This window comes from Arachis ipaensis, chromosome B1 (genome assembly GCF_059453495.1).
Source record: "Arachis ipaensis isolate K30076 ecotype BB chromosome B1, ASM5945349v1, whole genome shotgun sequence".
NCBI lineage: Eukaryota > Viridiplantae > Streptophyta > Magnoliopsida > Fabales > Fabaceae > Arachis > Arachis ipaensis.
Genome location: NC_142436.1, coordinates 96,521,067 through 96,543,394, shown reverse-complemented (window position 1 = coordinate 96,543,394; position 22,328 = coordinate 96,521,067). Strand labels below are relative to the sequence as shown.

At 35.0% G+C, this 22,328-nt stretch overlaps 2 long non-coding RNA genes and 1 other non-coding gene across 3 annotated transcripts; 2 read left to right on the top strand and 1 right to left on the bottom strand.

The window, feature by feature from the left end:
- The first annotated feature begins 1,843 nt into the window (after window positions 1-1,843).
- Window positions 1,844-5,714, top strand: LOC107632776 (uncharacterized). The gene is made up of 3 exons (XR_001618709.3): window positions 1,844-2,435; window positions 2,523-2,684; window positions 5,589-5,714. It is a non-coding gene; the product is annotated as an uncharacterized LOC107632776 (long non-coding RNA).
- Window positions 5,715-9,104: 3,390 nt separating this feature from the next.
- On the top strand, window positions 9,105-12,550 carry LOC107632769 (uncharacterized). The gene is made up of 3 exons (XR_015902469.1): window positions 9,105-9,189; window positions 9,277-9,438; window positions 12,302-12,550. It is a non-coding gene; the product is annotated as an uncharacterized LOC107632769 (long non-coding RNA).
- A 7,407-nt stretch (window positions 12,551-19,957) lies between these two features.
- Window positions 19,958-20,061, bottom strand: LOC148577565 (small nucleolar RNA R71). The gene has a single exon (XR_015904578.1). It is a non-coding gene; the product is annotated as a small nucleolar RNA R71 (small nucleolar RNA).
- Window positions 20,062-22,328: the final 2,267 nt, after the last annotated feature.

Sequence of the window (22,328 nt, the reverse complement as noted above, 5' to 3'; positions counted from 1 at the left end):
GCCTTGGAGGTCTTGGGGATGTAGGGTGAGTTGTGATTGGTTGGCTTGGAGGTGGGTTAAAATAATATTAAAATATCTCAGGTGTATAACTACTAAAACTAGATGTATCGGAACACTTGTAAAAACATCTCTAAAAATTATTTCTGAGCTACTAGCATAAATGACACTAGTAGCATATTTATTATGAGAATATAATATGTATGATGAGACCTTAGCATTGCTAAAATCATCAGGGAGTGTTGGTGTTAAGCTACACCAGTAAACTGTGAACCCGGTTAAATCGATTTCCTATTTTCAACTAAAACTGACCAGGTAAAACTATAATATCATTCAATAAGCTTTTAATACTAATATAATGATAATATTATACTATTATCTCTCTTCTCTCATGAATTGAGTCCGGTTCGTCAAACTGAGACTATTTAAGAAAATCAGAATCAAAACTCCTACCCGATACGGTTTAAAAACTAGGTTCTTCGTGATTGCGTTATCGAGCTTGCCCCAAAAGAGGTCCTAGCTTAAAGATGACATAATGACAATGAAGATTGAGATACTTGATGATATAGCAGAGGTTCTCCCCTTACTGATCTTCTGGAGAAATCCATGTCTTCAGAAAAGATCTCACGTACTCGAAAAACGGGGTTGTTACATTCTACCCTCTTAAAAAAAAATTTTACCCTCAAAATTTCAAGCACATGCAAGAAATCTATCTTCAAGAGGTCTATTTCCTTCAATCCATCCTGATGAAGAGATCGGTCCATTCCATGCAGCACCCAAATCTCACATAGTCAAAACCATAGAGATCATAATAGATATGAAGATAGCTGTGCCTCGCATCGATTCGTCGTTCAGAACTCGATTAAACCATGCCTGTTCACAGTCATTGAGGTCTTGTTTGCACCAAACAATTGTAACATCCCGCATTTTTGAAAATCTAATTATGAATAAATTGTGATTTTATTTTATTAAGTTTAAACTTTATAATTTTAAAAATTATTTTATTAGAAATAATTAAATAGATTCAGAGATAATTTCATTTTAAACCAATTAAGATTCTTAATGTAATTTTATATAATGGAATATTTTTTATAATTTTAGTAATTGAAAAATAAGAAAAAATTATATAATTTAATTTAAGTAACTTTTATACTAAAAAAAGTTACGATTTATTTTATTAATTTGATATCTTATTTTATAAATTAATTAATTAAGAGTAATTGAATTAGTTTACTAATATTTGGAGTTAATTCAATTAATATTCTTGTGTAAATTTTTATAGTTGGTTATTTCATGTATTTTGAAAATTATATAATTTAAATAATTTTTATTATGGATAAATTATGGTTTGTTTTATTAGTTTGAGCTCTTTGAGATTAATTTATTAGGAATGATTAAATGGATTTTTATAAATACTTAAAGTTTAAGTAATTTTATTATAATTAGATATTTTGTAAATTGAAATTAAAGTTTCGGTGATAGAAAAATAATAAAAAATTATATCATTTAATTTGAATAATTGAATATTGCTTTTAAAATACATTTTATAAAAATGTGATTAATATATTTACTCTATGATTTAAATTAAAAATAATTATTTGAGCTCGTTAATAGATTGATAGATAAAATCTCATGCATTTTAAAAGTAATCTTTATAGCATTATATTTGAATTCTAAATTGTTATCCTATCATGAATATTTTGTAAAATTGTTATATTACTTGTATATATTTTTCCCTAATTTATCAAATCAAAATCTAATTTAATTTAAGATCACAAATTTCCTAATTGATACCCTAATTTTACAAAACGCACACTACATACGTTCAGAGAAAAGGAAGGAAACAGTGAAGAGAGAAAGGGGAGCTCGAAGGGGGAAGAAGAGAGATCGAGAGGGGGAGATGGAGAAGTCAGGATTCGGGGAGTAAGGGAATAGGAGGAAGATGCTGGGATGATCAAGAAGGCTTCGACTTCGTCATCCTCGTGCATCCGTCACTGCTACCATCATCGATCAGAGCTGCTGCGCGTGGAGAGCAGGGGAGACGACGTTGCTATCTCTGTTTGGGATAGCCGCCGCCGTTCAAGTCACTACAGGAGGAGAACGCCACCGTGTGAAGCGAGGTGATGAGCGAAGTAGAACGCGTACAGGAAGAAGGAGAACACGACGACTAGGAGGAGGCAGCGCCGCTGCCGTTGCTACTAGGGTTTGTCTTTGGAATTCCTAGTCGCCGCTGTCGTTGCGGGTGAGTCAATTCTGTCCTAGCTATTAGAGTTACCATTTCTGAACCATTGTCGCTTTGAAATGATCCTGTCTCGGCCTCTAATATTCCTAATTATACTGTATTCGTTGGAATCGCCACAATTGGAGCTCATCGCTAGAGAAGACAAACTGTTGCGCCATCTTCTTCATTTTGACTCTGAACCTCCATTCATAATCCTGTAATGTTTCCACTCTTGTTCTATTTAGAATTTTGTTTCTCTGCTATATTCTTATTTTAATTACGGTAGCCGATACCTTTGTTTTAGTGTTGCTGTGTTCTGCTGGAGTTGTCAAAATTGTTGTTGTTGGAGTGTGATCATGGTTGATGCTGCTGCCGCGTCCCAATAATGTTGGAATTGTTGCTGCTGCTATGAATTCAAAAAGAACAGGTTTATCGTGGTTAATTCCTTCCGGTTTAGCTAATCGAGGTAGGGGGTTTAAATGATTTCAATTTAAGAATGCCTACAAGGTTTATTGAATAACTGCAAATAGATTTAATAGCTGTGAGTAATTGATTGATTATGTGAATATTGAATTGTGGCTGAAATTGTGATTGAAATGGTTAAGATTGTGATTTAGAATTGTTGATTAGTGATATTGATTGATTATGTGGATTGGGAATTGTTTGATGACTAATTGTTGAGAATTTCTGAATTTTAATGGGTAATGTTGGATTTGTTGTTGCTGAGCTGTTATTTGGTATATTGTAATGTTAATGAACTTGGTTGGTGGTTGATTTGGAATTGGTTTTGAGGGGTATTGAAGGGTTGGATTTTGAATACAAAATGGTTTACTGAAAATCAGGTTCTCTTGAAATTAAACAGCAACTTTGAAAGTGAATCAGTGGCTCTATAATGACTGAAATGATGAGAATTTAAATGTTAAGTAAATTATATTAAGTGTGATTGTTGAGATTTAATTTTGAAGGTTTCATATTAACTGGAACATTAGTTATGATTTTTTAAAGTTAAGTCGTGAATCTGATTTTCTGCACTAATTTAAATGAAATTAGAAATTTTGAAAATCTATAACTAATTCTATGATGATCGGATTTGCGTGGGACTAAGTCTGGATTAATATTGGGAATATAGGGAGTTGGACTGGTGAATTTGAGACTTTTTCATTAAGTTTATGATTTATGGTAAATTTTTGAATTATGGATGTCAAATCTGGTTTTTCTGCAGAACGTTTAACACAGCAGCAACTTGATTCCTCTATTGGAAATTCTGCAGTTTGAATTTTGAAATGGAACTAATTTTAAATAAAACTTTATTCCTATTATTTTAATACCGTAAAATTTCAGAACAATTGAACTTGTAGTTTTAAAGATATGAAGTTTTGAAGTATGATGCATTATGCAGAAAATGCCAGATTCTGTTTTCTTAATTTAGTAACTTTGAGAGTTTATAACTTTTGATCTTGGATAGATATTGAGATGCAACCAATTGGAGGTGAAAATTAAGTATGTTTAGCATATGTGATTTAAAGTTCAGGGTTTTCCATATTTTAATAAGTGAGTTATGGGACCAGGAAGAGGTTGTGTTTAATGATTTGTAAAACAGAATTCTGCAGAGAATTATCTACTTTCGAAGCTACGTTACTTCTTCATTAAAAATGGTATGACCCTGAAACTAATTGAGAAAGAAATTTGGATGAGTTATTTTTAATCACATTAATTTTAAAGGTAGTTGGATTTAATTTGGATTTTATATGAAATTTCGAATGTTGTATGCTGCTGCTGTCTTCTGATTTTAAAACACTGCAGAGCAGTCAGGGTTTTGCTTATATTTCCGAAGCTAGAGTCAGCGAAAAATTATGATTTTTGGTTTAATAGAAAGCTTAATGTGAGAAGGTCGCATGGATATCAAGTTTGCGTGATTCGGAATTCATTTGATATTTTAAAAACAAAATGGAAATCAGGCTGCCAAGTTGTGTTGGCAATTATTTTGGATATGGAATTTAAGAAATAGATTTTCTATACTATTATCAAATGTTTTTTGAGAATATATATTGCTGTGGCAACTGCTGAAAGAGGCTGATGAAATGTTGAGAAAGAAGGAACCTGTAAGGGTGGCTAAGTCCTATTTTTAAAGGAGATTATGTTCAAATTTTTATAAAAGTACAAGGACTTAATAAAAATCAATATTTAAGGCTTATTTAATGATAATAACTTCAATGATTCTTTTAAGAAAATATTATTTGGTATACGGAATTGTTGGCAAGGGCGTGGGTCTTGTCCTGCTTGCGTCATTGCAATTAAGAAAGAGAAAGGAAAGAGTAAAGTACTTATTGTATGATTATCTGTTGCTTAATGCAACCCAAGAGATGTTTGTTTGTTGCTTGTGGCAACCCAAGAGATATTATATATATATTTGTTGCTTAATGCAACCCAAGAGATATTATATATATATATTTGTTGCTTAATGCAACCCAAGAGATATTATTTATTTGTTTGTTACTTAATGCAACCCAAGAGATGTTTGTTTATTTGTTTGTTACCTTGAGGCAACCCAAGAGTAATTTTTCGTTCCCAGGAGTATATGTTTCCTGCGAGTAGAAAGCAGAGGCTGTCTCAATAGAGCTGCTAATAATTATATGCGCATTTATTTGAACGGAAAATCGTATCCCGGAAATCGTGAACTCGTGACCGGATAAATGTCGGGAAGGCAGGTGCTAATCGACACATGAGCTCATGGCCTGCACTAGGACTAGACATGCATCATATGCATCTATGTGATATTGTTTGGGTGTGTATATTGTAATTGGTTTGCCTAAGTGAATAATTCTGTTTAACTGCTAGTTGCTATACTTGATGTAATTGCTCTTGATTGTGTTTGAACCTCATTACTTGTGTTTGTAACTGATTGGCTGGATTGTGGTGAAATGGGTGTTGATTGAGTTGTTTGGGCCTAAGGCCGTGACTGGTACGTTTGAGGTCTTGTTTTGTATAAAGTATCTGACTGGTTCAGCATAGACTTAATGAACCTATGCTTGGAGCAGGATGATCATTTATACCGCGTAGGTAACTTCTTTTATGATATGGTCTAGTAAAGTATGAAAAATCAAATTGGTTCAGCATAGACTTAATGAACCTATGCTTGGAACAGGTTGGTCATTTATACAGTCTAGGAAATTTTTAAGAGTTTTATAAAGAAAATATGGTTCTAGGATTTTGAATAATTAACTAATGCTTTTAAAGAAGGTTAATTTTCTTTTAGATATCTCTGAATGAAATTAACTATTTGCGCTTTATTCTTTACTTTCACGGCATTCTCGACCTCTACTGAGAACATGTGGTTTGGTTCTCACCCCCAAATTTTCCACCCTTTTAGTGACACAGGTTTGAAGATGCAATATGAAGCTGCAAGCAATTAGTAGGCTTTCTTTATGGTTTTAATTGCTTTCATAGAGTCCCCTCGCTCTGGTCCTTTGAGGTTTTATTTTAACAGAGGGGTAGGTGTTGTATCTGGATTTATATGACTTCTTATGTATAAGAATTACTATTAATAATACTTATGTAATTGTTCTTATTATTTGCAATGTTTATCCTTGATACATGTCTTTAATAAATAAAAACAAAATTTTCTAGCATTTTCTTAAAACTGAAACGCGAAATCGATACAAAGGCTCAGAAATTAAGTAGTTAATATTGGAAAAGGTCACGTAACGTTCTTTCTAGTAGAAATACCCTGACTTAAGCAAGGTGTTTTGCTGGAAGGGAAGTTACAATATAGTATCAGAGCAGTTCATTCCTGTTAGAGCCTTAGGAATGGACTGACTATGCTTCATTTCATACTCTGAGTGTCTGTCATGCCTTAAGACTTGTCTTGGTGACGAGAGTTTTTGTTTTATATACATGACTGTCTGATGATTAACGCTATTAGTTTACCATTGCATACCTCATGGTATCAAATTTGGCCAACTTAATACTAATGATTTATGTATATGGAACACTAATGGGTTATCATAGACGAAATAGAAATGATAGGTTAATGCGAATTACGAGGTTTTGGGGACGTTAGAAACTAAATTCTAGAGATTAGTTCCGTTTCGACGTATGCTTTTTATTCGTGCTTAGTGTTATCTCTTTCTCTATTAATTGTATTAGAATTTCTAGTTTCTGATCTCTTTCCTGCTAACCTTGTATTATCATTTGTGCACGTCCTTGCTTGACTCTGTATCTGGTTGTTGTTTGAATCTTTTGAAACATTTATCTTTACCTTACAAACTCTATGCTCCTTGCTCTGAATTCGGAATTATTTCGGTGCAGCATACTATTTCTTGAAATTTCCTTCTTGAGTACTTGTTTCAGATTCTCTTCGAGAAAAATTTCAATTTACATCTTTTCTTACTTGATTGTATCCACAACCCTTGCTTAAATTTTGAGGGGATTGTTTTTAATTCAGCCTAGACTTTCTTACATAAACTCTGAAGCTTCTTTATGTAGTTTAATCTTGTTTATCTGTGATATACCACTTATCTTTTATTGATTTATAGAAAATTTTATTTCAAAATTTATTCTTTGAATTGAACCTGATTCTCTTCCAACTTTATTATAATTCTATGGCTATCCTTACCTAATTATGTACTTAAGTAATCCTCCAAGATTTTTAAAGAAAATATTTTACCCTTAGTGCCCAACAAGCTTTAATTTACAAACCATGCATGATTTGTTTTGATTTGAAAATTAAATTGATATAACATATTATTTATACTAAATTTAGTACTTTGAAAAATGTTAGATTTATATATATTCTTTTGAAAAAGATAAACTAATTCCCTCTATTTCAAATTGAAGTTGTTCAAAATTGTTGTACTATTTTCCCTAATGATGTTCATATTGAAACTGTTCGATTCAAAATTTCTTCCTAAGCTTCGAATTAACTCCCTTTATGCTCCATTTCATTGCTTATATATATCCTTGTTTGTTGACGATCTCATGTATTCCTTCAAAACCTTGCGAAATACCATCTTTGTCCAACTGTGAACTTGAGCATTCTTCCAATTTCTCGCATAAACCTTTCGTGCCGTTTGTCTTTCTTTTCTCATATTTCGTATTCCTTATATACGCTAGTTCTTAGGGACGCGATTTGTGCGTGTGGAAAGTGAATTTGGTTAGTATACGAAGTTATAAGGAGTTGTGGAGTTTTGAGACGACGAAAGGAAGTGCTCATGCTTTGTTAAAAGTTCTGAACGAATATTATGCCTATTTGATTTTGGATTTCAAAATTTATCATGAGTTAAGTTATTTTATCAACTCTTGCATTACCTAGTATATTTTCTTCTATGTTTATGTGATATGATTTTCTTGGTATCTTTAAAATATTCAAAAGGGGATGTGAATATAAATCTTTTCTTCATCTTATATCAATTTTCGAGGGCGAAAATTTTTGTAAGTTGGATAGAATGTAACATCCCGCATTTTTGAAAATCTAATTATGAATACATTGTGATTTTATTTTATTAAGTTTAAACTTTATAATTTTAAAAATTATTTTATTAGAAATAATTAAATAGATTCAGAGATAATTTCATTTTAAACTAATTAAGATTCTTAATGTAATTTTATATAATGAAATATTTTGTATAATTTTAGTAATTGAAAAATAAGAAAGAATTATATAATTTAATTTAAGTAACTTTTATCCAGAAAAAAGTTAGGATTTATTTTATTAATTTGATATTTTATTTTATAAATTAATTAATTAAGAGTAATTGAATTAGTTTACTAATATTTAGAGTTAATTCAATTAATATTCTTGTGTAAATTTTTATAGTTGGTTATTTCATGTATTTTGAAAATTATATAATTTAAATAATTTCTATTATGGATAAATTATGGTTTATTTTATTAGTTTGAGCTTTTTGAGATTAATTTATTAGGAATGATTAAATGGATTTTTATAAATACTTAAAGTTTAAGTAATTTTATTATAATTAGATATTTTGTAAATTGAAATTAAAGTTTCGGTGATAGAAAAATAATAAAAAATTATATCATTTAATTTGAATAATTGAATATTGAGTTTAAACTACATTTTATAAAAATGTGATTAATATATTTAATCTATGATTTAAATTAAAAATAATTATTTGAGCTCGTTAATAGATTGATAGATAAAATCTCATGCGTTTTAAAAGTAATCTTTATAGCATTATATTTGAATTCTAAATTGTTATCCTATCATGAATATTTTGTAAAATTGTTATATTATTTGTATATATTTTTCCCTAATTTATCAAATCAAAATCTAATTTAATTTAAGATCACAAATTTCCTAATTGATACCCTAATTTCACAAAACGCACACTACATACGTTCAGAGAAAAGGAAGGAAACAGTGAAGAGAGAAAGGGGAGCTCGAAGGGGGAAGAAGAGAGATCGAGAGGGGGAGATGGAGAAGTCGGGAGTCAGGGAGTAAGCGAATAGGAGGAAGACGCTGGGATGATCAAGAAGGCTTTGACTTCGTCATCCTCGTGCATCCGTCACTGCTACCATCATCGATCAGAGCTGCTGCGCGTGGAGAGAAGGGGAGACGACGTCGCTGTCTCTGTTTGGGATAGCCGCCGCCGTTCAAGTCACTACAGGAGGAGAACGCCACCGTGTGAAGCGAGGTGATGAGCGAAGTAGAACGCGTACAGGAAGAAGGAGAACACGACGACTAGGAGGAGGCAGCGCCGCTGCCGTTGGTACTAGGGTTTGTCTTTCGAATTCCTAGTCGCCGCTATCGTTGCGGGTGAGTCAATTCTGTCCTAGCTATTAGAGTTACCATTTCTGAACCATTGTCGCTTTGAAATGATCCTGTCTCGGCCTCTAATATTCCTAATTATACTGTATTCATTGAAATCGCCACAATTGGAGCTCATCGCTAGAGAAGACAAACTGTTGCGCCATCTTCTTCATTTTGACTTTGAACCTCCATTCATAATCCTGTAATGTTTCCACTCTTGTTCTATTTAGAATTTTGTTTCTCTGCTATATTCTTATTTTAATTACGGTAGCCGATACCTTTGTTTTAGTGTTGCTGTGTTCTGCTGGAGTTGTCAAAATTGTTGTTGTTGGAGTGTGATCATGGTTGATGCTGCTGCCGCGTCCCAATAATGTTGGAATTGTTGCTGCTACTATGAATTCAAAAAGAACAGGTTTATCGTGGTTAATTCCTTCCGGTTTAGCTAATCGAGGTAGGGGGTTTAAATGATTTCAATTTAAGAATGCCTACAAGGTTTATTGAATAACTGCAAATAGATTTAATAGCTGTGAGTAATTGATTGATTATGTGAATATTGAATTGTGGCTGAAATTGTGATTGGAATGGTTGAGATTGTGATTTGGAATTGTTGATTAGTGATATTGATTGATTATGTGGATTGAGAATTGTTTGATGACTAATTGTTGAGAATTTCTGAATTTTAATGGGTAATGTTGGATTTGTTGTCGCTGAGCTGTTATTTGGTATATTGTAATATTAATGAACTTGGTTGGTGGTTGATTTGGAATTGGTTTTGAGGGGTATTGAAGGGTTGGATTTTGAATACAAAATGGTTTACTGAAAATCAGGTTCTCTTGAAATTAAACAGCAACTTTGAAATTGAATCAGTGGCTCTATAGTGACTGAAATGATGAGAATTTAAATGTTAAGTAAATTATATTAAGTGTGATTGTTGAGATTTAATTTTGAAGGTTTCATATTAACTGGAACATTAGTTATGATTTTTCAAAGTTAAGTCGTGAATCTGATTTTCTGCACTAATTTAAATGAAATTAGAAACTTTGAAAATCTATAACTAATTCTATGATGATCAGATTTGCATGGAACTAAGTCTGGATTAAGCTTGGGAATATAGAGAGTTGAACTGGTGAATTTGAGACTTTTTCATTAAGTTTATGATTTATGGTAAATTTTTGAATTATGGATGTCAAATCTGGTTTTTCTGCAGAACGTTTAACACAGCAGCAACTTGATTCCTCTATTGGAAATTCTGCAGTTTGAATTTTGAAATGGAACCAATTTTAAATAAAACTTTATTTCTATTATTCTAATACCGTAAAATTTCAGAACAATTGGACTTGTAGTTTTAAAGATATGAATTTTTGAAGTATAATGCATTATGCAGAAAAAGCCAGATTCTGTTTTCTTAATTTAGTAACTTTGAGAGTTTCTAACTTTTGATCCTGGATAGATATTGAGATGCAACCAATTGGAGGTGAAAATTAAGTATGTTTAGCATATGTGATTTAAAGTTCAGGGTTTTCCATGTTTTAATAAGTGAGTTATGGGACTAGGAAGAGGTTGTGTTCAATAATTTGTAAAACAGAATTCTGCAGAGAATTATCTAATTTCGAAGCTACGTTACTTCTTCATTAAAAATGGTATGACCCTGGAACTAATTGAGAAAGAAATTTGGATGAGTTATGTTTAACCACATTAATTTTGAAGGTAGTTGGATTTAATTTGGATTTTATATGAAATTTCGAATGTTGTATGCTGCTGCTGTCTTCTGATTTTAAAACACTGCAGAGCAGTCACGGTTTTGCTTATATTCCCGAAGCTAGAGTCAGCGAAAAATTATGATTTTTAATTTAATAGAAAGCTTAATCTGAGACGGTCACATAGATATAAAGTTTGCGTGATTCCGAATTCATTTGATATTTTAAAAATAAAATAGAAATCAGGCTACCAAGTTGTGTTGGCAATTATTTTGGATATGGAATTTAAGAAATAGATTTTCTATACTATTATCAAATGTTTTTTGAGAATATATATTGCTGTGGCAACTGCTGAAAGAGGCTGATGAAATGTTGAGAAAGAAGGAACCCGTAAGGGTGGCTAAGTCCTATTTTTAAAGGAGATTATGTCCAAATTTTTATAAAAGTACAAGGACTTAATAAAAATCAATATTTAAGGCTTATTTAATGATAATAACTTCAATGATTCTTTTAAGTAAATATTATTTGGTATACGGGATTGTTGGCAAGGGCGTGAGTCTTGTCCCGCTTGCGTCATTGCAATTAAGAAAGAAAAAGGAAAGAGTAAAGTACTTATTGTATGATTATCTGTTGCTTAATGCAACCCAAGAGATGTTTGTTTGTTGCTTGCGGCAACCCAAGAGATATTATATATATATTTGTTGCTTAATGCAACCCAAGAGATATTATTTATTTGTTTGTTACTTAATGCAACCCAAGAGATGTTTGTTTATTTGTTTGTTGCCCTGAGGCAACCCAAGAGTAGTTTTTCGTTCCCAAGAGTATATGTTTCCTGCGAGTAGAAAGCAGAGGCTGTCTCAATAGAGCTGCTAATAATTATATGCGCATTTATTTTAATGGAAAATCGTATCCAGGAAATTGTGAACTCGTGACCGGATAAATGTCGGGAAGGCAGCTGCTAACCGACACATGAGCTCATGGCCTGCACTAGGACTAGACATGCATCATATGCATCTATGTGATATTGTTTGGGTGTGTATATTGTAATTGGTTTGCCTACGTGAATAATTCTGTTTAACTGCTAGTTGCTATACTTGATGTAATTGCTCTTGATTGTGTTTGAACCTCATTACTTATGTTTGTAACTGATTGGCTGGATTGTGGTGAAATGGGTGTTGATTGAGTTGTTTGGGCCTAAGGCCGTGACTGGTACGTTTGAGGTCTAGTTTTGTATAAAGTATCTGACTGGTTCAGCATAGACTTAATGAACCTATGCTTGGAGCAGGATGATCATTTATACCGCGTAGGTAACTTCTTTTATGATATGGTCTAGTAAAGTATGAAAAATCAAACTGGTTCAGCATAGACTTAATGAACCTATGCTTGGAACAGGTTGGTCATTCATACAGTCTAGGAAATTTTTAAGAGTTTTATAAAGAAAATATGGTTCTAGGATTTTGAATAATTAACTAATGCTTTTAAAGAAGGTTAATTTTCTTTTAGATGTCTCTGAATGAAATTAACTATTTGCGCTTTATTCTTTACTTTCACGGCATTCTCGACCTCTACTGAGAACATGTGGTTTGGTTCTCACCCCCAAATTTTCCACCCTTTCAGTGACACAGGTTTGAAGATGCAATATGAAGCTGCAAGCAATTAGTAGGCTTTCTTTATGGTTTTAATTGCTTTCATAGAGTCCCCTCACTCTGGTCCTTTGAGGTTTTATTTTAACAGAGGGGTAGGTGTTGTATCTGGGTTTATATGACTTCTTATGTATAATAATTACTATTAGTAATACTTATGTGATTGTTCTTATTATTTGCAATGTTTATCCTTGATACATGTCTTTAATAAATAAAAACAAAGTTTTCTAGCATTTTCTTAAAACTGAAACGCGAAATCGATACAAAGGCTCAGTAATTAAGTAGTTAATATTGGAAAAGGTCATGCAACGTTCTTTCTAGTAGAAATACCCTGACTTAAGCAAGGTATTTTGTTGGAAGGGATGTTACAACAATCAATATTAAGGTGATCATTCTTAATATCTCAAGTTAAGCACAAACATTCCCAAAATGAGTGCTCATAGACATTCATGCCAAATGTATCTTGAAGATACCCAAACAGCATGAGACACACAAGCAGAGTATGCAGTAAAGCATAGTCAGTCCACTCCCCAGGCTCTACTGGGAACGAACTGCTCTGATACCAAATTGAAATGACCCAATTTTCAGTATGTCTAGATCATACCGGAAACTGAGCGCTACCAACTTGTCCTCCTAATTATTACCTATTATTTATTATATGAGCGTAATTCATTGTTAAAAATATAGTTATTTTATGAGGTACTTTTTTTTTGAAAACATTTGGGTTAATAGACGGATTCATTCATAATCAATTCACAACTAATAACAGATAAAACGGTTATAAACAACCACACATAAATACATTTCAAACAGTTGATAACATTTCGTGAAACAGCCTTTATTAGAGTATAGACTTTTAGTTAGAACACCCCTAGATATAGCTAGATAATAACTATATACATATATATACATACAACATCCCAGGCCCTGACCTGTACAAGAAGTCCCTAAATTGGCACCCAGGCTAGCCTAGGATCTATACTCACCTGTCCCTCTAAACTACTAAAGCGAGGGAAAGTATGTTCTAGGTCTTCAAAACTCGAGTCAGGTCAAATGTCATCAAAAGATGGGACATCATCTACTACTCCTCTGCACGATCAGACATTGCCATATGACGTGTGATGCCAGGGCATTTTGGCCAGTTTCATAGACCTTTTCTTTACTGTTTTTAAGGTAGTTTCATGCATTTTCTTAGAAAATAAGCTAGTTTTGGGTAGATATTCACTTACATCTTGATTCAAGCATACATTGTGCACTTTACATGATTTCATGAGAATTTTGCATGAATTATATGACAAATTGGATGATGCATGACTCATGACTTGGACTAGAACTTTGATGCACTTTGTTGCTTGATTTCAGGACAAAGGAAGCAAAGAAGAACCACGTTAGCAGTCACGTTAGTCCCACTAACGTGGACTAACGTGACCTTTAACGTGGAATGGGTGCTAACTTGGAAAGTTAATGAGAAAGGTAATCGCCAAAAACGCCCTCGAAGCCATCATAAGCCCACGTTAAGAGTCACGTTAACTAAGTTAACGTGAACTCTAACGTGGAAGAAGACAACAAGGCCAACGTTAGTGACACTCTCCTTTGTCACTAACGTTGGACTAAGCTCATAATTGGCCACGTTAGTTGCCACGTTAACTTAGTTAACGTGGACTCTAACGTTAAGAAGCAAAAGAGAAGCCAATGTTAGTGACATTCACCTTTGTCACTAACGTTGGCCAAGCCTCCATAAGCCACGTTAACTCCCACGTTAACTTAGTTAACATGGAAGCTAACGTGGAGAGAGCAATTGATAGCCAACGTTAGTGACATTTACCTTTGTCACTAACATTGGGGTGAACCACCAAGAGCCACCATGAGCAACGTTAACTCCCACGTTAACTTGGTTAACGTGGAAGCTAACGTGGATAAAGAGATGATGAGCCAACGTTAGTGACACTCACCTTTGTCACTAACGTTGGGGATGGCTAGCATTACTACGTTAGAAGCCATGTTAACCTAGTTAACGTGGACTCTAACGTGGAAAAGGGGCACATTGGAACGTTAGTGACAAAGGTAAGTGTCACTAACGTTCTTAAAGAATTGGCACTGCTACGTTAGAAGCCACGTTAACCTAGTTAACGTGGACTCTAACGTAGAGACAAGGGAGGACTCTCCACGTTATTGGGAAAGGTAAGTCCCAATAACGTGTGCGAAGGACCAAGAGGCAACGTTAGTGGTCACGTTAGTGCCACTAACGTTGAAGTCAACGTGATCATATTTGGGTTAGGAATGTTAGTGAAAAAGGTGATTGTCACTAACGTTCTCGAACCCACACTTTCACTTAACGTTGACACCACTAACGTCCTGAGTCAAAGTCCCTGCCTACTTCACCTTTTCTCTCTGCAAGCAAAGCTAAGCCCAATGAAAAGGATAACTGCTTCAAACTCAAGATTCAGAGGCCCATACCCAAGACTTGAAGAGCTAACTAGAAGATGAGAAGAGTAGTATATATAGGAGTAGCTTTGAATTAGTAAGGGAGTTGGAAATTTTAGGGAGCCTTTGGCATTGAACTACTCTCTGTATTTTACTTTCTCTGCACTTCTAGTTTTACTTTCATCATGTATTCTCCATCTTGGTTTTCATTTTTCAGAGCTATGAACAATTAAACCCCTTTCATTGGGTTAGGGAGCTCTGTTGTAATTTGATGGATCAATATTAGTTTTCATTCTCCTTCTTCTATCTTTTCTCTTGATTTTACTAGAAAGCTTTCGATCTTCATCCAATTGGGTAGTTATCTTGGAAAAGAAGCTATTCATACTTGGATCTCTTCTGAACCTTGAAAGAGGAATAAAGAGATCATGCTAGAAATGCTTTCTCATGCTGGACCAAATTGGGTTTGGATGGATATGTGACTATAATCCTACCAACACTTGATTTGGAAAATGCATGTGGTATAATCAGTGACCATACTTCATCTCTTATCATGAGCAATTGACCAAAGAATTGGCTATTGATCAAGATTTGAGAGATTGAATTACCAAGAAATTGGAATTCGATCACTTAAGATTGCCATGGAGATCAATGAATGCATTGATTGAGGAAGAGATGAAAATGAACTTGATCCGAAGAATGCAACATCTCCTGAGCCCAATGAACTCCCCATTTCTGATCTTACCCATTCTCTTTAATTTCTGCCATTTACTTTTATGAGCAATTACCCCATTCCTGTTTAAGATTCTGCAATTTACTTTCCGCCATTTACATTCAGCTCTTTATTTCTAGCATTTACTGTTTCTGCTATTTACTTTCCCACCATTTAATTTTCTGCAAATCTCAAATCAAATTCTAGTTCGCTCAACTAGAACATTCCTCTAATTAAAATTGCTTGATCAATCAATTTCTGTGGGATTCGACCTCACTCTATTGTGAGTTTTTACTTGACGAAAAATTCGGTACACTTGCCGAAGAAAATTTGTTGAGAGACAAGTTTTGTGCGTATCAACGTTCCTCTGGTATCTTATCAAGTAGCCACATAACAGGAGTCTCGTACACAGGATTTAAGTAAAAGTTTGCATACAAACGGGGTGTAGACGTTGGCTGGTCTCACAGTATATACATATAAACAGGTAATAGAGCACTCTAGACTTATAAGACTACATAGAGCGGAGTCCTTTTTGCGGAACGATCATCAACGAACTACGGAAGGGTACTCTTGCTACCATCTGAGGGGGAAAGGAGAGAGAAGGGGTAAGAACTGGGGAGTTCTTAGTAGGGCCGGGGTTATTAGTTACGTTCATTAATTTCGTGTTGTTTGGCAAGCGAATAACAGAATATAGAGAAACAGTTAATAGAAGATAGATAAATAGAGGAAGTAGAGAAAATAGAAAACAGAACACAAACAGAAGAATACAAGAAAATAGAACACAGAGACAGAGAATAAAATACAAGCAAAGAAAGCATACATTCATACAACAATCATAATAGAGAAAATGCACAACCAAGTATGATACAAGTCTGTCCCAAATATAGGTTCATTAAGTCTATACTGAAACAGTTTAACCTTTCATATAATACCTAATCCTAGCCGCAACTCAAGGACTAACTATGTTGCCCTAGTTCGTTTACTAATCTCTGTCTGTTTTCCTGTTATTAAAACTTTACAGACTTTTCCTTTGATTTTTATCTCTTCTTTAACTTTTTATCTTTCCTTTGTCTTTGCCTCACTAATATGTTTTTAACACTCCCTAAGTGTTTTATGAAGGTGATTATGATATTCTGAGTTTAAAGTTGTCTTTCTAAAAGTTTTACGAAAAACTACCTTTTTCGCATTATTTTATTATTTTTATTAAAATATTATTTTTAATTAAATATTATTATTTAATTTTTTATTATTATTTATTATTTTATCATTAAATTTTTGAAAATTACCCCACTTTAACTTTTAACCTTTAAAATTCACTTTTTACCACCCGTAACTTTTAATATTTCTACTTTAACCACCCTAACTTTCAGAAATTACCAAGTAACCCCTCAAACCCCAAAATAATTACAAACTTGCTCTTTTTAAGATCTAAAAGGTGTTCTTCAATGTTCTTCACCACACTCAAAGTATTTTTCGTAAATTCTTCAGATTCTTTCTCTGTTTTCATCCGTTTTTTAGTCTTTTCAGCAAACCGATTTTTACCATAATTCATAATAAAATTGAAGCCACCAAAGCCCCTTATTTTCTAATTAATTTAAACACAAATTCAACCCCAATTTAAGGGTTAGGATTCGTTTTTCCAGAAGCCATGAAGAACATAAATTCAAAGTTGAATATCATCAAATTTCATTAAAATTTCAACAAAATTTCACCAAGAATAAATCAGATAAGCAATCAATTTCAATCATAACCAAACCATATCATAATCACACATCTCAAACATAACTAATCAAGATTAATTTCATCAAACCCTACCTTGATTTGCTGCTCCAAATCTGGTTACTCGTTGAAGTGTTCTTAAAGCACTTTTTCCTCCTAAAACACATCAAGAACAACTTTGAATCCAAAAAACCTCAACTGACCAAACCTTAATCAACATGTTAGGAAGGGATTTCTCACCTTAAACGTGCTGGGAATTGAAGATTCTTAGTTCACAAGTCAAGCTAAGCAAGAGATCTAAGGAAGAACATCAAGAAAACACATGTTTAAGCATGTTTCCTTGAAAACCGAATTGAAGAGGGGGGGAGACATCCATATCACCTTATTTCCATCCTTGATATGTTATATGGTTATGTAGAGGAAGAAGAGAGGATCATTTTGGTGAAATCAGAGTTTTGATTTGAGTTTTAGTTAAGAAGAAATCATGCTTTGAAGATTAAGTGTTCATGAAAGTTTCTGACTTAACTGAATTAAGTACGAGAGTATATCTTGGAGAAGAAGTAGGCGTGAACAAAGAGAAACAATAGTACTTGTATTACTTCATGAAGAACAGCAGAGCTCCACACCTTAATCTATGAGGTGTAGAAACTCCACCGTAGAAATTACATAAGAGAAAAAGTTCTAGGCATGGCTGAATGGCCAGCCTCCAAAACATAACATAAAAGTCCCAAGGTCATATTCCAAGCTCCTTAGATAATAGTAAAAAGTGCTATTTATACTAAACTAGTTACTAAGGATTACAAAAAATAAGTAACTAAGTGCAGATAGTGCAGAAATCCACTTCCGGAGCCCACTTGGTGTGTTCTTGGGCTGAGCATTGAGCTTTACACGTGCATAGGCCTTTTCTAGAGTTAAACGCCAGCTTGGATGCCAGTTTGGGCGTTTAACTCCAGTTCTGGTGCCAGTTCTGGCGTTTTACGCCAAAAAGGTCTCTGGTTGGCATTTAGACGCCAGTTTGGGCCATCAAATATCGGGCAAAGTATGGACTATTATACATTGCTGGAAAGCCCAAGATGTCTACTTTCCAACGCAATTGAGAGCGCACCAATTGGGATTCTGTAGCTCTAGAAAATCCACTTCAAGTGCAGAAGGGTCAGAATCCAACAGCATCTGTAGTCTTTTCTCAGCCTCTAAATCAGACTTTTGCTCAGGTCCCTCAATTTCAGCCAGAAAATACCTGAAATTACAGAAAAACACACAAACTCATAGTAAAGTCCAGAAATGTGATTTTTGCATAAAAACTAATAAAAGTATAATAAAAAGTAACTAAAGCATACTAAAAACTACCTAAAAATAATGCCAAAAAGCGTATAAATTATCCGCTCATCAAAAGGATTACTTTTACTTTTAATTAATTTTTAGTTATTGTCTATCATGACTTCCTTCTATTCCCTTTTTAATTTTGTGCAAGTAATTTTTATGTCAATGGAGTAGACTCCCAACTTGACTTGGGGGTTGATTAAATGGAGACCCTAGAGTTGGAATGCTCAAGTGATTAGTTAAATTGGAAGTTGTTGGCTAATTCTCTATTTACTAACGCTTGACTTTCCCAAGGGAGAGTACTAGGATTTGCGAATAAGAGTTAGCTCAATCACTTGACTTTCCTTTATTTAGTAAGGGTTAATTAAGTGAAAATAACAACCTCTTTATACTACACTTGAGAGAATTTCAACAAGGAAAGAACTTCCAATTAATCATTTCCCCAGTCAAGGCTTTTTATTTTGAATACATAAATCTCTTTTAATTTTCATTGTATTAATTTACATTTATTTATTTCTTGTTATTCAACTCTCAAAATTTCTCGGAAAACTCCTGGTTAATAAGATAGCACCCTTTTGTCAACTCGTTGGGAGACGACCTGGGATTCATACTCCTAGGATTTTTATTCTAATTTTGTGACAACCCTTCTAAATTGATAAGCGGATTTTGCTGGTTAAGAATTGTACTTACAACGCTATTCTTATATTATAAATTTCTTAACTGGCCGATTTCTGCCCGCATCAATTTTTGGCGCCGTTGTCGGGGAGTTGCAATTGTGTGCTAAATTATTAGTTAGTGTACATATTTTTAATTTTTGCGTATTTTATTTTGTTTTTATTACCATGAGCTGTATGTTTCTTTTATTGAATGACGCGTTCGTTGCCTGATCCGAGCTTAGCCGCATTTGATCCTGAAATTGAAAGAACTCTTTCACGTATTAGGCGAGCTCGGCGTAGGTTAGCCTCTGAGGGTGGTGAAGTGGTTATTATCAATTCACCTGTCTCGTCTGAGGGCGAATCCGAAGCGCCATCTGAGGAAGAAACAAGCTCCTTTTCTACTAATTCGGTTGATTTACATGCAGGTAACATAGCAGCACCTAGGAGGATCACTCTCCAGGAAGCTGGAGCCCCAGACTTTACTCTGCAACCGTATCAAGTGCGTCACCCAAATCTGGCTGCAGATTTTAAACTAAAGACTGCGCTAATCAACTTGATGCCCAAGTTTCATGGCTTACCTACTCAGGAGCCTATCAAGCACCTCAAGGATTTTCAAACAGCCTGTTCTACTGTTAGGCATCATGGTGCAGATGAAACTTCTATTCTGCTAATCACCTTCCCAATTTCTCTTGAGGGAAAGGTGAGTGAGTGGTACTACTCCCAACCTGAAGCGACTGTTATCAACTGGGAGACGCTCAGGAAAGAATTTTTGGAAAAATACTTTCCAGCTGAAGTTACAGATAGATTGAGAAAAGAGATTTCCTGCATTGTTCAAGGCGAATTAGAAACTCTCTATGAGTATTGGGAGCGTTTCAAGAATCTTTTGGACGCATACCCCCATCACATGATTGACATATTGGTGTTGATCAACTACTTCACTCAAGGCATGAAGCCTCAGGACAAGACTACATTGGATGGTGCAAGTAATGGTTCCTTGAAAAAGTACAAGACCACAGATGAAGCGTGGCAACTGATCAGCAACTTAGCTGAGTCCACTCGTAATCACAGGCACAGGAACAACCACCCCAAGGCTGGTGCAGAGGTTTCCTCTAGTAGTGAGACTACTGCCTTCACATAGGCTATATGTGAGATGACCAACCTACTGAAGCAGATACAACTAAATCAACAACAACCTCAGGCCCCCTCATCACAACAAAGTCAACAGTTAGTTCCTCAAAGAGTATGCGGAATATGTGCTAATTATACTCATTACACTGATGAGTGTCCGCAGTTCCAACAAGAAGACAACACCTTGGCAGCTACTCATAATTTCTATGACCACCCGAATCAAGGATACAATCAACAAGGCGGCAATTACAACCAAGGTGGAAACCACAATCAAGGTTGGCAAGACAACTCCAACCAGGGATGGAGAGATAATTCCATCCAAGGATGGAAGGACAACTACAATAGAGGAGGCAGAGACATCAATGGAAATTAGAGGTGGAACAACAACAACAGACAGCAGAATCAAAACCAACCTTACAGAGCACCTCACCAAAGGCTGTCCCAAGCACCTCAGAACAACCAACAGCAGGTCCCTCAAATCACTTACCCATCTTCCTCTCCCAATGACGAGTTGCTTCACTCTCTTGCACAAAGACAAACGACCATGGAAAACACACTTACTGGTCTGACTTCTGCTATACAAGCTCTTGTTTCTCATATGGGATCGTCGAGCACCTCCAACACTCAACCTTCAAGCTCCAGTACAATTCCTTCTCAACCTATACCCAACCCCAAAGGTGGCATCAATGCCATCACTTTAAGGTCCGGAACCACACTGCAAGAGAGGAATCATGAGGAGCCAAGCTCAGAAGAAAACATACAAGTTGAAGGCGTTGTGGAGGCAGAGGATGCTAAAGAGGAGGATGTAGTACAAGACTTGGTTGAAGAAGAAGCAGCTCAGCCAAGGAATGGTGCACCAAGGGACGCAGAAGCTGCAAGTGGCGCCATTCTTATCCCATTTCCACACCTTGCTAGGAAGTCCAGAAAGCAGATGGAACTAGACCCTAAAATGCTAGAAATATTTAAAAAGGTTGAGGTAACCATTCCACTTTTTGATTCCATTCAGCAGGTACCTAAATATGCTAAATTTCTAAAGGATTTGTGCATGCATAAAGATAAATTACAGAATTTAGAAATTATTCCTCTAGGTAGTTCCATTTCTGCATTGGTAGGTGATATACCTGAAAAATGTAGTGACCCAGGTCCATGCATGGTTACTATTACTATAGATGGTGTGAAATTTCCTGACTGTATGTGTGTTTTAGGAGCGTGTGTTAGTATAATGCCATTGTCTGTATATGATGCTTTGAGGCTCCCTCCCTTAAAAAGGTCGGCAGCTCGTTTTGTTTTAGCAGATAAAAGCATCATCTCTGTGGTTGGAATTGCTGAGGACGTACTGGTGAGCATTAAGGGGCTCACATTTCCTATTGACTTCTATATTTTGGAAATGCCCCCTAATGACTCAGGAAGACCATCATCCATCCTGCTTGGAAGGCCCTTCCTGAAGACTTCAAAGTTCAAGCTGGATGCCTTCTCAGGAACTTACTCTTTTGAGATAGATGGCAGAGCAGTGAGCTTCAATCTGGATGAAGCTATGAAGCATCCCCCTGAAAATCATTCTATCTTCCAATGCGACATCATTGATGAGATGGTAGCTGCAATTCACCAGGAGGAAGTAGAAGAGAGGCATATGGAGCAAGATGTAAGTGTGGGGACACCCCCTGGACAAGATGAAGCCACGTTACAACCATCACTAGCTCCAGATGATCAAATGCCCAGCCATGAGCAGAAATTGGAATTAAAGCCCCTTCCACCCCACCTCAAGTATGCTTACCTTGAGGATAATCAGAAGCTCCCAGTTATCATTGCAAGGAAACTCACTTCCCAACAGGAGGAGCAGCTGCTCAGTGTGCTGAGAAGATACAAGAAAGCAATTGGGTGGAGCCTGGCAGATATAGTAGGCATTAGCCCTCAAGTTTGTGAGCATAGGATATTTTTAGAAGAAGCAAGACCTGTCCGTCAACCCCAAAGAAGACTGAATCCCACCATCTTAGAAGTTGTCAAGAAAGAAGTGACCAGGCTACTTGAAGCAGATATCATTTACC